At 40.0% G+C, this 14207-nt stretch overlaps 1 non-coding gene across 1 annotated transcript; it reads right to left on the bottom strand.

Moving 5' to 3' along the window:
- Positions 1 to 2652: 2652 nt before the first annotated feature.
- Positions 2653 to 2734, bottom strand: TRNAF-AAA (transfer RNA phenylalanine (anticodon AAA)). The gene has a single exon. It is a non-coding gene; the product is annotated as a tRNA-Phe (tRNA).
- Between the last annotated feature and the right edge of the window lie 11473 nt (positions 2735 to 14207).

Raw genomic sequence — 14207 nt, 5'->3', positions numbered from 1 at the left:
TAATGTGGGACAGCATTCTTAAGTAGTCTTGCCTTTCATTGGACACACCTGCCAAACTAATTAGAACAGGTGTCTGCAATTGCTTACAGTGATATAAAGAGCCCTGACACACATCACCATCAATGAGTTTAACTGACAAACAAAAAAATTCTTACCTTATCACTCCTAAACACTTTTTGCATAATAATTTGGAACACAGTGTACATGCGCTTTTCCACAAAACACCAGTAGTTCACATAGTGAATCTTACAGTTCTAACTTGAAAACCGTGGTCTGTATGGAGTTGTTCAATAAAGGGCCCAAAATTAAGATAACATACACGGGAGAGGTCTCTATGAATACAAATTCCTAAGTATTTGATACCCTGTGAGGGCCAGGCAAAGGGAAAGTTGGACTGGATGGAATCCTGTATGGATTTGGGGACGGAAACTTCGAGGGCCTCAGACTTCGCTGCATTGATTTTAAAACTTGACCATGTAACAAAGTGATCTATTTCAGCCATAACAGCATGGATGGATATATGTGATTGAGTGATATATACTAGGACATCATCAGCAAATGCATAGCACTTGTACTCTGTGCCTCCCACCTCAATCCACCTAATATTGGGGTTGTGGCGAATTTATGAGAGCAGGTGCTCCGTTACTAGGATGTATAAGGGAGGGAACAGAGGACATCCCTGCCTTGTCCCATTGGTGATTATGAAAGGTGATGAAAATGTTCCATATATCTTCAGCCTAGGTGACGTAGTGCGATACAGGGCCGTGATTTTGGCTATAAAAGGGTCCCCTAGACCCGTACAACAAGCTTTTTAAGAGAGTAATATATGCCGTGCCAGGAGACACTATGGAATGCTTTCTCAGCATCCAACGAGAGTATCTAATTACAAATTTTTAACTGCATCTAGCCCAGGAAATACTTTGAGCCTAGTAGCAGTGTCTGCTGGTCAGCGGATTATCCCAGCTGTTAAGCAAGCTACACCACCTGTAGTTTGGACACTTAATTTTTTCAAAAGAAATGTTTTGGGCCCCCGGGACACTCAGTGAAGAGCATCGGGAGGCACCCCAAGGCACAGGGACTGGCTGTAGGACGCCTTGCAGTGGACCGCCAAGCTCGATCCTTATAAAAGCTTTTTAACTGCAGCTGCTTTAGTTGACGCTACTGGAGCTGGAATTCCTGCAGCTGCTGGCATCATACTTGCTCTCCAATAGATCCTTGTAAAAGGATTTAAAGTGTACTCATTCAAATTAGAGAGACAATTTAAATTAAAAAGATTAAACCTGCCTCCACCACAGGGGGGCTCTCTCGACCCACCAGCGGACAGGCACCAGTATTGGGAGAGGGGGGCTGGCCGTCAGAGTCCACCGCAGCTCTGGCACAAACCCGGTGACAAGGAGGTCGCACAGGCAGGAACGAACTGGCCGTGTCGGCTTCGCAAATTTTTGGTTTTAGAAGGGAATGACATGCCTATATATTTGTCTCCCCCTCCTTTTACTCCTCCACCTCTTTTCTTTTCGCATGACTATATGTACTTGTCACTTTTCCATGTGTTAGTTGTGTCTTCTGAGCAGTTTGTCAGCTTTTGGACACCTTTGAAGTGTTTTCTATGTGTTTTTGTTTGCCTGCTATTGGTTTTAACAGTGTTCGAAGATGTTCTTCGAACATTTCGACGAAGATACGGGTGTTCGACGAACCGAACCGAACTCGAACACTACGGGGGTGGCTCAACACTAATAGATAGATCTTTTTTGCCATGTGGATTTTAACTTTCTCTTTTTATGTTAAACCATGTCCACTGGCAAATAAAGAGTGAGCAGAAAAGATAAAACCACTGTGCACAAAAAATTTCTCAGGTTCCACTGAGATTTGATCTCAGATTACAGGATTCAGAGTCCAGAGTGCTAATCATAACACAATGGAACCATACGACCAATGGAGCTGGCTAGAATTTGTTTTGAAAATGGTAAAGAAGCATGTGTAAATTGTGGAAATGTGATAAATTCCCTCTGAATCCAGTGATCTGAGTTCAAATCTCAGTGGAACCTGGGAAATTCATGCATTATGATGAAAACAGGTTCTAAAGCTGTTCTGCAAATGTATATCTAACACACAGTGGTAAATTAATATCTCCCCCCATTTTATTCCACAAGTGTGCTTAAAGTTCCATGATATCACAACAAGGACAGTATTAAAATGTTGATGAAATCTGGCTAATAATTAGCGTGCTGGATCTATTAGCTGGAAAAAGGGTGGGAAAAAAAGAAATAGCAAAACTTCTGCTCATCCAGAAATCACTAAAGATTTTTCATGGCATGCTAAAAGGTTCCATCGGAAAGATAATTCAAGTAGAGTTGGTGCAAATCAAAGTTCATATCCCAGTCCATCAGTCACGGCAGTGGTCTGTGTTCGCTGTAAAAAAGGAGGAGTTGCACCACATACCTGATGGCACACTCTGAGCTTTTTTTGAATGGTGGTGTGACGCAAAAGTGACATCGCACCAGGCTGAATAATCAAAAGAAGATCTAGAGATGCTGTTAAGCTGGTTCTACAAATCGTATCCAAAGATTACAGACCATTTCCGTGGGGGATATTCTTGGGAATGTGAAAATTGATCTACTCAGATAATTAGTCAAAATGTTAAATGATGTTAGATGTAGTCGGCAGGATTTTAACTTGCGGGGGGAGACCCCAATGGATTTTTAGTCCATCGCCTTAACCACTTGGCCACAACTACTCAGATGCTGCTGCATCCTTATGAGTTTTACACCTTTTCTTATAGCACCATGATCAATATCAGTGATTATCCTTCTGGAAGACATTTCAGAAAATGGAAGATTTCAATTGGAAACAAAATTCCAGGCCTCACTGAAATGTAAAAATCTGATTTAAAGGTATCATCAATTGGAACCTGGTACAGCTCAAGGTTTTTTAAAATTCACAAGGTGGATTTCGAGTGACTTTGTTCCAAACACCTCCTGAAAAAGGCTTTGAAAATGCTCAAAAGTTTGAACAGATTCATTTCCATGCAAAAAGACTTTCTGTTTATATGATCAGGTATTGAGCGTCTTTTAACCTCATCAAGTTTCCCAAAACGCCAAGCGGTTAACAGAAGTGAACATATCATTTTTCAGGTATATTTTGCTGGCTTTATACTTGCAATACAGGTCAGTGAGAAGGTTAGAAAGACCCCTGGAAGGCTCCTGAGTGACGTTCACAGCATTTTGCGAGCAAAAAAAAACTAACACAAAATCAATCGATGCCCAAAACAATTCTTAGAAAAACATCACCAAACTATGTTTACAAAACTGCTGGAAAACACTAAAAAGGGTGATTCAAGAAAAGAATCACTGTCGTTTCTTGAAGACGTTTCGGCTTGAAATCCTTGTCATTTTCAACCACCTGGAAAAAGTGTCATGCGAGCATTGGCACAAGTCATAGAGTACGATTGCTTGGTGTGACAAAGACGGTATGAGTTTTGCTTCATGCAGTCAAGTTTAATTTTTAAGTTAAACTTTCTTGATAGGTAGATTGATCTTTTTTGCCATGTGGATTTTAACTTTCTCTTTTTATATTAAACCTTGTCCACTGGCAAATTGAGTGTGAGCAGAAAAGATAAAACCGCTGTGCACAAAGGATTTCTCAGGTTCCACTGAGATTTGAACTAAAATCACTGGATTCAGAATCCAGAGTGCTAACCATTACAACATGGAACCACATGATTGATAGAGCTGGCTGGATTTTCTTTTGAAAATGGTAAAAGAGCATGTGTAAATTGTGGAAATGTGAGAAATTCACTCTGAATCCAGTGATCTGAGTTCAAATCTCAGTGGAACCTGGGAAATTCATGCATTATGGTGAAAACAGGTTCAAAAGCTGTTCTGCAAATGTATATCTAACACAGTGGTAAATTAATATCTCCTCCCTTTTTATTCCACAAGTGTGCTTAAAGTTCCATGATATCACAACAAGGACAGTTTTAAAATGTTGATAAAATCTGGCTAATAATTAGCGTGCTGGATCTATTAGCTGGAAAAAGGGTGAGAAAAAAAGAAATTGCAAAACTTCTGCTCATCCAGAAGTCACTAAAGATTTTTCATGATGTTCTAAAAGGTTCCATCAGAAAGATAATTCAAGTAGAGTTGGTGTTAATCAAAGTTCATATCCCAGTCCATCAGTCACGGCAGTGGTCTGTGTTCACTGGAAAAAAGGAGGAGTTCCACCACATACCTGATGGCACCCTCTGAGCTTTGTTTGATTGGTGGTGTGACGCACAAGTGACATCACACCAGGCTGAATCATCAAAAGAAGATCTACAGATACTGTTAAGCTGGTTCCACAAATCCGATCCAAAGATTACAGATCATTTCCATGGGGGATAGACTTGGGAATGTGCAAATTGATCTACTCAGATAATTTGTCAAAAATATTACATGAAGTTAGATGTAGTCAGCAGGATTTGAACCTCCGCAGGGAGACCTTAATGGTTTTCTAGTCTATCACCTTAACCACTCAGCCACAAGTACTCAGATGCTGTTTCATCCTTATGAGTTTCACACCTTTTCTTATAGCACCATGATCAATATCAGTGATTATCCTTCTGGAAGACATTTCAGAAAATGGAAGATTTCAATTGGAAACAAAATTCCAGGCCTCACTGAAATGTAAAAATCTGATTTAAAGGTATCATCAATTGGAACCTTCTACAGTTCAAGGTTTTTTAAAATTCATAAGGTGGATTTCGAGTGACTTTGTTCCAAACACCTCCTGAAAAGGCTTTGAAAATGTTTAAAAGTTTGAACAGATTGATTTCCATGCAAAAAGACTTGCTGTTCATATGATCAGGTATTGATCGTCTTTTAACCTCATCAAGTTTCCCAAAACGTCAAGCGGTAATCAGAAGTGAGCATACCATTCTTCAGGTATATTTTGGTTGCTTTATACTTGCAATACAAGTCAATGAGAAGGTTAGAAAGTTCCTGAGTGACGTTCGCAGCATTTTGCGAGCAAAAAAAAATGAAAACAAACTCAATCGATGCCCAAAACAATTCTTAGAAAAACATCACCAAACTATGTTTACAAAAATGCTGGAAACACTAAAAAGGGTGATTCAAGAAAATAATCGCTGTCAATTCTTGAAGCCATTTCGGCTCGAAATCCTTTTCGGCTTGAAATCCTTGTCAGTTTCAACTACCTGGAAAAAGTGTGATTTGAACTTTGGCACAAGTCATAAAGTACGGTTGCGTGGTGTGACATAGATGGTATGAGTTTTGCTTCATGAATTCAAGTTTAAGTTTCGCGTTAAACTTTCTTGATAGATCTTTTTTGCCATGTGGATTTTAACTTTCTCTTTTTATGTTAAACCATGTGCATTGGCAAATTGAGTGTGAACATAAAAGATAAAACCACTGTGCACCAAGAATTTCTAAGGCTCCACTGAGATCTGAACTCAGATAACCGGATTTACAGTCCAGAGGGCTAACCATTACACCATGGAACATTGTGTCCAATGGAGCTGGCTGGATTTTCTTTTGAAAACGGTAAAAGAACATGTGTAAATTGTGGAAATGTGAGAAATTCACTCTGAATACAGTGATCTGAGTCCAAATCTCAGTGGAGTCTGGGAAATTCATGCATTATGGTGAAAACAGGTTCTAAAGCTGTTCTGCAAATGTATATCTAATACACAATGGTAAATTAATATCTCCTCCCTTTTTATTCCACAAATCTGCTTAAAGTTCCATGATATCACAACAAGGACAGTTTTAAAATGTTGATGAAAACTGGCTAATAATTAGCATGCTGAATCTATTAGCTGTAAAAGGGGTGAGAAAAAAAGAAATTGCAAAACTTCTGCTCATCCTGTAGTCACTGAAGATTTTTCATGGTGTGCTTAAATGTTCCATCAGAAAGATAATTCAATTAGAGTTGGTGCAAATCAAAGTTCATATCCCAGTCCATCAGTCATGGCATTGGTCTGTCTTCGCTGGAAAAAAGGAGGAGTTGGACCACATACCTGATGGCACCCTCTGAGCTTTTTTTGATTGGTGGTGTGACGCACAAGTGACATCGCACTAGACTGAATCAAAAGAAGATCTACTGATGCTGTTAAGCTGGTTCTACAAATACGATGCAAAGATTACAGACCATTTCCGTGGGGAAAGATTTGAGAACGTGCAAATTGATCTACTCCGATAATTAGTCAAAATGTTACATGAAGTAAGACACACTTGACAGGATTTCAACCTGCATGGGGAGACCCTCATGGACTTCTAGTCCATTGCCTTAACCACTTGGCCACAACTACTCCAACACTGTTTCTGAGAGGTAACATAGTTTTTAAGGTTGAAGGAAGACTAAGTCCATCTAGTTCAACCCATAGCCTAACATGTTTATCCAGAGGAAGGCAAAAAACCCCATGTGGCAAACACTAAGTTCCACATTGGGGAAAAAAATTCCTTCTCAACTCCATACGACAATCAGACTAGTTCCCTGGATCAACACCCTATCAAGGAATATAGTATATATAACCTGGAATATTATACTTTTCAAGAAAGGCATCCATGCCTTTCTTAAATTTTAACAGTGAATCACTCATTACAACATCATGCGGCAGAGAGTTTCATAGTTTCGCTGCTCTTACAGTAAAGAATCCCCGTCTGTTATTATGATTAAACCTTCTTTCCTCCAGACGTAGAAGATGCCCCCTTGTCCCCGTCTCTGGCCTCAGAGTAAAAAGATCAGTAGAAAGGTTTTTTTTACTGTCCCCTCATATACTTGTACATAGTAATAAGATCACCCCTAAGCCTTCTCTTTTCCACAGTAAATAACCCCAAGTGTAATAACCTGTCTTGGTATTGCAGACCCCCCCAGTCCTCTAATAACCTTGGTCGCTCTAGTTCAGCTGTGTCTTTCTTATACACCGGAGACCAAAACTGTACACAGTATTCTAAGTATGGTCGCACTAATGACTTGTATAGAGGTAAAATTATATTCTCCTCATGAGCATCTATGCCTCTTTTAATGCATCCTATTATTTTATTTGCCTTTGCAGCAGCTGCCTGACACTGGCCACTAAACGTGAGCTTGTCATCCACCAATACCCCCAGGTCTTTTTCAGTTACAGGTTTGCCCAGTGTTTTACAATTAAGCATATAATTATACATTTTATTTCCTCTGCCCAAGTGCATTACCATACATTTATCCCCATTAAAGCTCATTTGCCATTTATCAGCCCAAGCTTCTAGTTTACATAGATCCTCCTGTAATATAAAATTGTCCTCCTCTGTATTGATTACAATGCAGAGTTTAGTGTCATCTGCAAATATTGAAATATTACTCTGTATGCTCCCTACAAGGTCATTAATAAATATGTTAAAAATATGGGGGCCCAATACTGACCCCTGTGGTACCCCACTGTTAACTGAGACCCAGTCTGAGTGTTTTCCATTAATAACCACCCTTTGCTTCCTATCACTGAGCCAATTCTTAACCCACATACATATATTTTCCCCTATGCCCATTGTTCTCATTTTATGTATCAACTTTTTGTGTGGAACCGCATCAAAAGCTTTTGAAAAGTCCATATACACAATATCCACTGCATTTCCTTGGTCCAGTCCAGAACTTGCCTCCTCATAAAAACTGATCAGATTAGATTGACAGGAACGGTCCCTCGTAAACCCATGTTGATATTGGGTCATGGGGTTGTTCTTCTTCAGATACTTTAGTATAGCATCTCTTAGGAAAAACTCCAGGATTTTACCCATTGTAGAGTTTAAGCTTACTGGAGTATAATTTCCAAGTTCAGATTTTGTCCCCTTTTTGAATATTGGCACCACATTTGCTATACGCCAGTCGTGTGGTACAGAGCCTGTTATTATGGAATCTTTAAAGATTAAAAATAATGATCTATCTATGACGTTACTTAATTCCTGCAGTACTCGCGGGTGAATCCCATCCGGGCCCGGGGATTTGTCAACTTTAGTGATTTTTAGGCGCCGCCGCACTTCCTGCTGGGTTAAGCAAGTGACACTTAATTGAGAATTTTTGTTATCACTAATCATGTTTTCTGTCATGCGATTTTATTGTGTAAATACGGTTGAAAAAAAATCATTTAGCATATTGGCTTTTTCCTCATCCTCATCCACCATTTCACCCAGACTATTTTTAAGGGGGCCAACACTATCATTTTTTATTTTTTTACTATTTATGTAGTTAAAGAATATTTTGGGGTTATTTTTACTTTCTCTGGCAATGATTCTCTCTGCCTCAGTCTTTGCTGCCTTGATTTGTTTTTTACATAATTTATTTAATTTTCTATATTTATTTAATGCCTCATCACTACCTACTTGCTTTAGTTCTCTAAATGCTTTCTTTTTGTCACTTATTGCGCCCCTTACAGCTCTATTTAGCCATAGTGGTTTCCTCCTATTTCTAGCATGTTTATTCCCAAGGGGTATATATTGTGCACAGGTCCTACTAAGGATGTTAATAAATGTCTCCCATTTGCTTTGTGTAGCTTTATGTCTCAGGATATTGTCCCAGTTTATTGCACTAAGATCATCTCTCAACCGTTGGAAATTTGCCTTCCTGAAGTTTAGTGTCCTTGTAACCCCTTTAATACACATCTTATTAAAGGTTACATGAAAACGTATTATTTTGTGATCATTATTACCCAAGTGACCCCCAACTCGTATATTTGATATGTGGTCTGGCCTATTGGTTAATATTAGGTCTAGCAGTGTCCCCCTTCTTGTTGGGTCATGAACCAGTTGTGAAAGGTAATTGTCTCTCATAGTTGTCAAAAACCTATTACCTTTGCTTGAACTACATGTTTCTGTCCCCCAATGTATTTCAGGGTAGTTGAAGTCTCCCATAATAATAACTTCTCCTTGAGTCGCTGCTTCATCTATTTGCTTTGCGAGGATATTCTCAGCTACTTCCATTATTTTTGGAGACTTATAACAAACCCCTATCAGTAATTTATTATTTTTTCCCCCTCCCCTTATCTCCACCCACAGGGACTCTACATTTTCATTAGATTGACAAATATCCTCCCGCAAGACAGGTTTTAAGGATGATTTTACATATAAACACACCCCCCCCTCGCTTGTTTGTATGGTGATTTCTGAACAGACAATAGCCCTGTAAATTAATTGCCCAGTCATGGCTCTCGTCCAGCCACGTCTCAGATATCCCTACCATGTCATAATTATTTTCCAACAAAATTAATTCTAATTCCTCCATTTTGTTGGTGAGGCTTCTGGCATTAGTGTACATGCATTTTATATATCTCTCTGTACCTCTATTCCTTCTTACTTTATTGACTGTTCTAACCCCACCCCCAATTTCTTTATTTGTGCCCAGGTCACTATCTGCACTATCTTCCCCACCTATAAAATGAATACCCTCCCCGCCCAATCCCTAGTTTAAACACTCCTCCAACCTTCTAGCCATTTTCTCCCCCAGCACAGCTGCACCCTCCCCATTGAGGTGCAGCCGGTCCCTAGCATAGAGTCTGTAGCCAACTGAGAAGTCGGCCCAGTTCTCCAGTAACCCAAATCCCTCCTTCGTACACCAGTTCTTGAGCCACTTATTTATCTCCCTAATCTCCCGTTGCCTCTCTGGCATGGCACGTGGTACCGGTAGTATTTCAGAGAATACCACCTTGGAGGTCCTTGCTCTCAGCTTGCAGCCCAATTCCCTGAAATCTTTAAGGACCTTCCACCTACCTCTAACTTTGTCATTTGTGCCAATGTGCGCCATGACCCCTGGGTCCTCACCAGCCCCTCCCAGTAATCTGTCAACCCGATCAGCGATGTGCAGGTAGGCAGCACACTGTTCGACGATCCCTGTCTTTGTGACAGATTGCCCTATCTGTTCCCCTAATAATTGAGTCCCCCACTACCAGCACCTGCCTGGCCTGCCTTGCTCTTCTATTTGCCTCTTTACTGGAGCTGACACTCCTCCGGCTTTCAGGGGACATGCTTTGCTGCAGCAGTGCTACCCCTGTACCAACACTCCCCTCAACTGCAAACTTTGCAAACTTATTGGGGTGTGCCAGATCAGGACTAGCCTCCCTGGCACTCTTCCCTCTACCCCCCTTCTAACTGTCACCCAACTAGCGGCCACACTGTCCTGCAGCTCCAGACTACCACCCTCCCCCACATCTACCCCAGTGGGCTGCTGCTCAGTGAGCAGCAGACTCCTTTCCATATTGTCAATGGATCTCAGTGTTGCTAGCTGCTCATTTAGATCCAGTACCTGGGCTTCCAAACGCACAAAGTGCACAGATCTCGCGCAGCAGTAAGCAACCCCGACCGGCTGTTCAAGGAATGCATACATGTGGCAAGATGTACACTGGATAGCATTGTCAATTATGGAGCTCATTTCCTAATGGGGATTGCAATAGACAGAATGTTAAGTAAAAAGAAAAGTAAAGAATTAATAAAATACAGACAGCAATTCAGTCCAAAGTCCTCCCTTCCAAACTCCCTGAATCCAAAGTCACTGAAAAACAAGTCACACACTTACTTTCGTTCACACTTACGCTCCGGTCACACTCGCAAACTAAGAGATTTAAAGTGTTTTTTTTTTTTCCCTTTTCCATTTCCAGCAATGCACCCTACAGCTCAATGCACTTCCAAACGACTGGATGCCCAACCAACTGCCCCTTATAAACCCTTAATTATGACCCCACCCCCTTAATTAATCCCTTGTGTGTATAGCTACACCTCAGGATTTTAGTGCAATGTAGTTAATCCTTAAATACACAGGTAGTAAACTAAGAAACTATAAAACTGTAGCGAGAAAATAGGTTTTAAAAAGCCCAATAAAACTAAACAGGTAGAAAAGCACTCAGCAGGTCACAATGCAGCAACTCACCGCAATTCACATAGGTATTTTCTGCAGGATTCCAAAATACCTCTTCACTGAAAAACAAGTCACACACATACTTTCTTTTGCACTTACGCTCCGGTCACACTCAACTCGTTCACACTCGCAAACTAAGAGATTTAAAGAGTTTTTTTTTTTCCCCTTTTCCAGCAATGCAACATACAGCTCAATGCACTTCCAAAGTGAGCATATCATTCTTCAGGTATATTTTGCTTGCGTCATACTTGCAATACAAGTCAATGAGAAAGTTAGAAAGACACCTGGAAGGTTCCTGAGTAGAGATGAGCGTTGTTCTACTCGAACTGTTCGCCAATCTCAAATTCGAGCTGTTTTGGGCGGTGTTCGAGCCGTTCGGTGAACACGAACAATTTGAGAAAAATTCGGCTGTTCGAGGTTATGTTCGATAACTGTTCGTGCACCAAAATCATAACTGGATTTTTTCTCAGTAATGATGAAAATTAATGTTAATACGCAGTTTGAGTGTACAGCGGGGTGAGGGGAGGGGCAGGGGATGTATCTCTGCAGGAACAATGAAGATCTCCATTTTTTTTTCTCTTTCCCGCATTTACAGTGGGGAGGTGCAATCTGTCAGCCTATCAGCAGCGCACACACGGAGCGAAGTGCTTTTTTTCACACAAGCAAGGGCATGTGTCATTGGCAGTGTATGTCACATGTCCTTGCCCTATAAGACCAAGCCATTTTCCCCGTCGCCACCATTTTCTCAATGCTGCAGCTGCGTGTTAGACGGCACCGCTGTTGCTGTGTGCGCTATACCTTGTTAATTTCAAGCCAATTTTCGCACAAATATACAGATAGCTTGGGAGTAGGGAATAGTTGTGATTGCAGTCCTTTTAAGGACTAGGTTACAGCATTTCCTACGACTTTTATCAGGCAGGTCTGTGCTCTTAAATAGATAGGTTGTGGGAGTAAAGACTAATTGTAATTGGAGTCCTTTTCAGGACTAGGTTACATCAGTTCCTATCAGTTTTTGCCAGGCAGGTCTGTGCCAGTGCTGTGCAAGTTTTTTTCACAGCATTTGGCTGAATCTAGCAAAGCTAATCCTTTTTGGCCTATTGCAGAGTGTGTTAGTCAGTGGAGTAGCCTATCTGTGTTGCAAGATATACCACCTGTGTATAGAATACCAATTTTTTTACTGCACCTAGTGAAGTAAAATCTTTTGGGCATAACATCATTCTATTAGTCCATCTATACTGACCTCCATCAGGTTGCAAACTGAATCTAATTTTTTTCTGCATCTAGCTCTGAAAAAATATTTGGCTTCTAGCTGTGTGTGGGTCTTGTTCTATTAATCCATCTATACTGACCTCCATCAGGTTGCAAACTGAATATAATTTTTTTCTGCATCTAGCTCTGAAAAAATATTTGGCCTTCTAGTAGTGTGTCGGACTTTCTCTATTAGTCCATCTATACTGACCTCCATCAGGTTGCAAATTAAAAATAATTTTTTGTATGCATCTAGCTCTGAAAAAATATTTGGCCTTCTAGTAGTGTGTCGGACTTTCTCTATTAGTCCATCTATACTGACCTCCATCAGGTTGCAAATTAAAAATAATTTTTATCTGCATCTACAGTACCTCTGAAAAAATATTTGGGCTTCTAGCTGTGTGTGGGACTTGTTGTATTAGTCCATCTATACTGACCTCCATCAGGTTGCAAACTGAATATATTTTTTTCTGCATCTACCTCTGAAAAAATATTGGGCTTCTAGCTGTGTGTGGGACTTGTTGTATTAGTTCATCTATACTGACCTCCATCAGGTTGCAAACTGAATATATTTTTTTCTGCATCTACCTCTGAAAAAATATTGGGCTTCTAGCTGTGTGTGGGTCTTGTTCTATTAATCCATCTATACAGACCTCCATCAGGTTGCAAACTGAATATAATTTTTTTCTGCATCTAGCTCTGAAAAAATATTTGGCCTTCTAGCAGTGTGTCGGACTTTCTCTATTAGTCCATCTATACTGACCTCCATCAGGTTGCAAATTCAAAATAATTTTTATCTGCATCTACAGTACCTCTGAAAAAATATTTGGGCTTTTAGCTGTGTGTGGGACTTGTTGTATTAGTCCATCTATACTGACCTCCATCAGGTTGCAAACTGAATATATTTTTTTCTGCATCTACTTCTGAAAAAATATTGGGCTTCTAGCTGTGTGTGGGACTTGTTGTATTAGTCCATCTATACTGACCTCCATCAGGTTGCAAACTGAATATATTTTTTTCTGCATCTACCTCTGAAAAAATATTGGGCTTCTAGCTGTGTGTGGGACTTGTTGTATTAGTCCATCTATACTGACCTCCATCAGGTTGCAAACTGAATATAATTTTTTTCTGCATCTAGCTCTGAAAAAATATTTGGCCTTCTAGTAGTGTGTTGGACTTTCTCTATTAGTCCATCTATACTGACCTCCATCAGGTTGCAAATTAAAAATAATTTTTATCTGCATCTACAGTACCTCTGAAAAAATATTTGGCCTTCTAGCAGTGTGTCGGACTTTCTCTATTAGTCCATCTATACTGACCTCCATCAGGTTGCAAATTCAAAATAATTTTTATCTGCATCTACAGTACCTCTGAAAAAATATTTGGGCTTCTAGCTGTGTGTGGGACTTGTTGTATTAGTCCATCTATACTCACCTCCATCAGGTTGCAAACTGAATATATTTTTTTCTGCATCTACCTCTGAAAAAATATTGGGCTTCTAGCTGTGTGTGGGTCTTGTTCTATTAATCCATCTATACAGACCTCCATCAGGTTGCAAACTGAATCTAATTTTTTTCTGCATCTAGCTCTGAAAAAATATTTGGCCTTCTAGCAGTGTGTCGGACTTTCTCTATTAGTGCATCTATACTGACCTCCATCAGGTTGCAAATTCAAAATAATTTTTATCTGCATCTACAGTACCTCTGAAAAAATATTTGGGCTTCTAGCTGTGTGTGGGACTTGTTGTATTAGTCCATCTATACTGACCTCCATCAGGTTGCAAACTGAATATATTTTTTTCTGCATCTACCTCTGAAAAAATATTGGGCTTCTAGCTGTGTGTGGGACTTGTTGTATTAGTCCATCTATACTGACCTCCATCAGGTTGCAAACTGAATATATTTTTTTCTGCATCTACCTCTGAAAAAATATTGGGCTTCTAGCTGTGTGTGGGACTTGTTGTATTAGTCCATCTATACTGACCTCCATCAGGTTGCAAACTGAATATAATTTTTTTCTGCATCTACAGTACCTCTGATTAAATATTTGGCCTTCTAGCAGTGTGTCGGACTTTCTCTATTAGTCCA

The sequence above is a fragment of the Phyllobates terribilis genome, unplaced genomic scaffold (genome assembly GCF_046119375.1).
Source record: "Phyllobates terribilis strain yellow unplaced genomic scaffold, ASM4611937v1 Scaffold_13__5_contigs__length_258822181, whole genome shotgun sequence".
NCBI classification, from domain to species: Eukaryota; Metazoa; Chordata; class Amphibia; order Anura; family Dendrobatidae; genus Phyllobates; species Phyllobates terribilis.
Note: the sequence above shows the minus strand (reverse complement) of the source record. Positions and strands in the feature narration are given on the sequence as shown.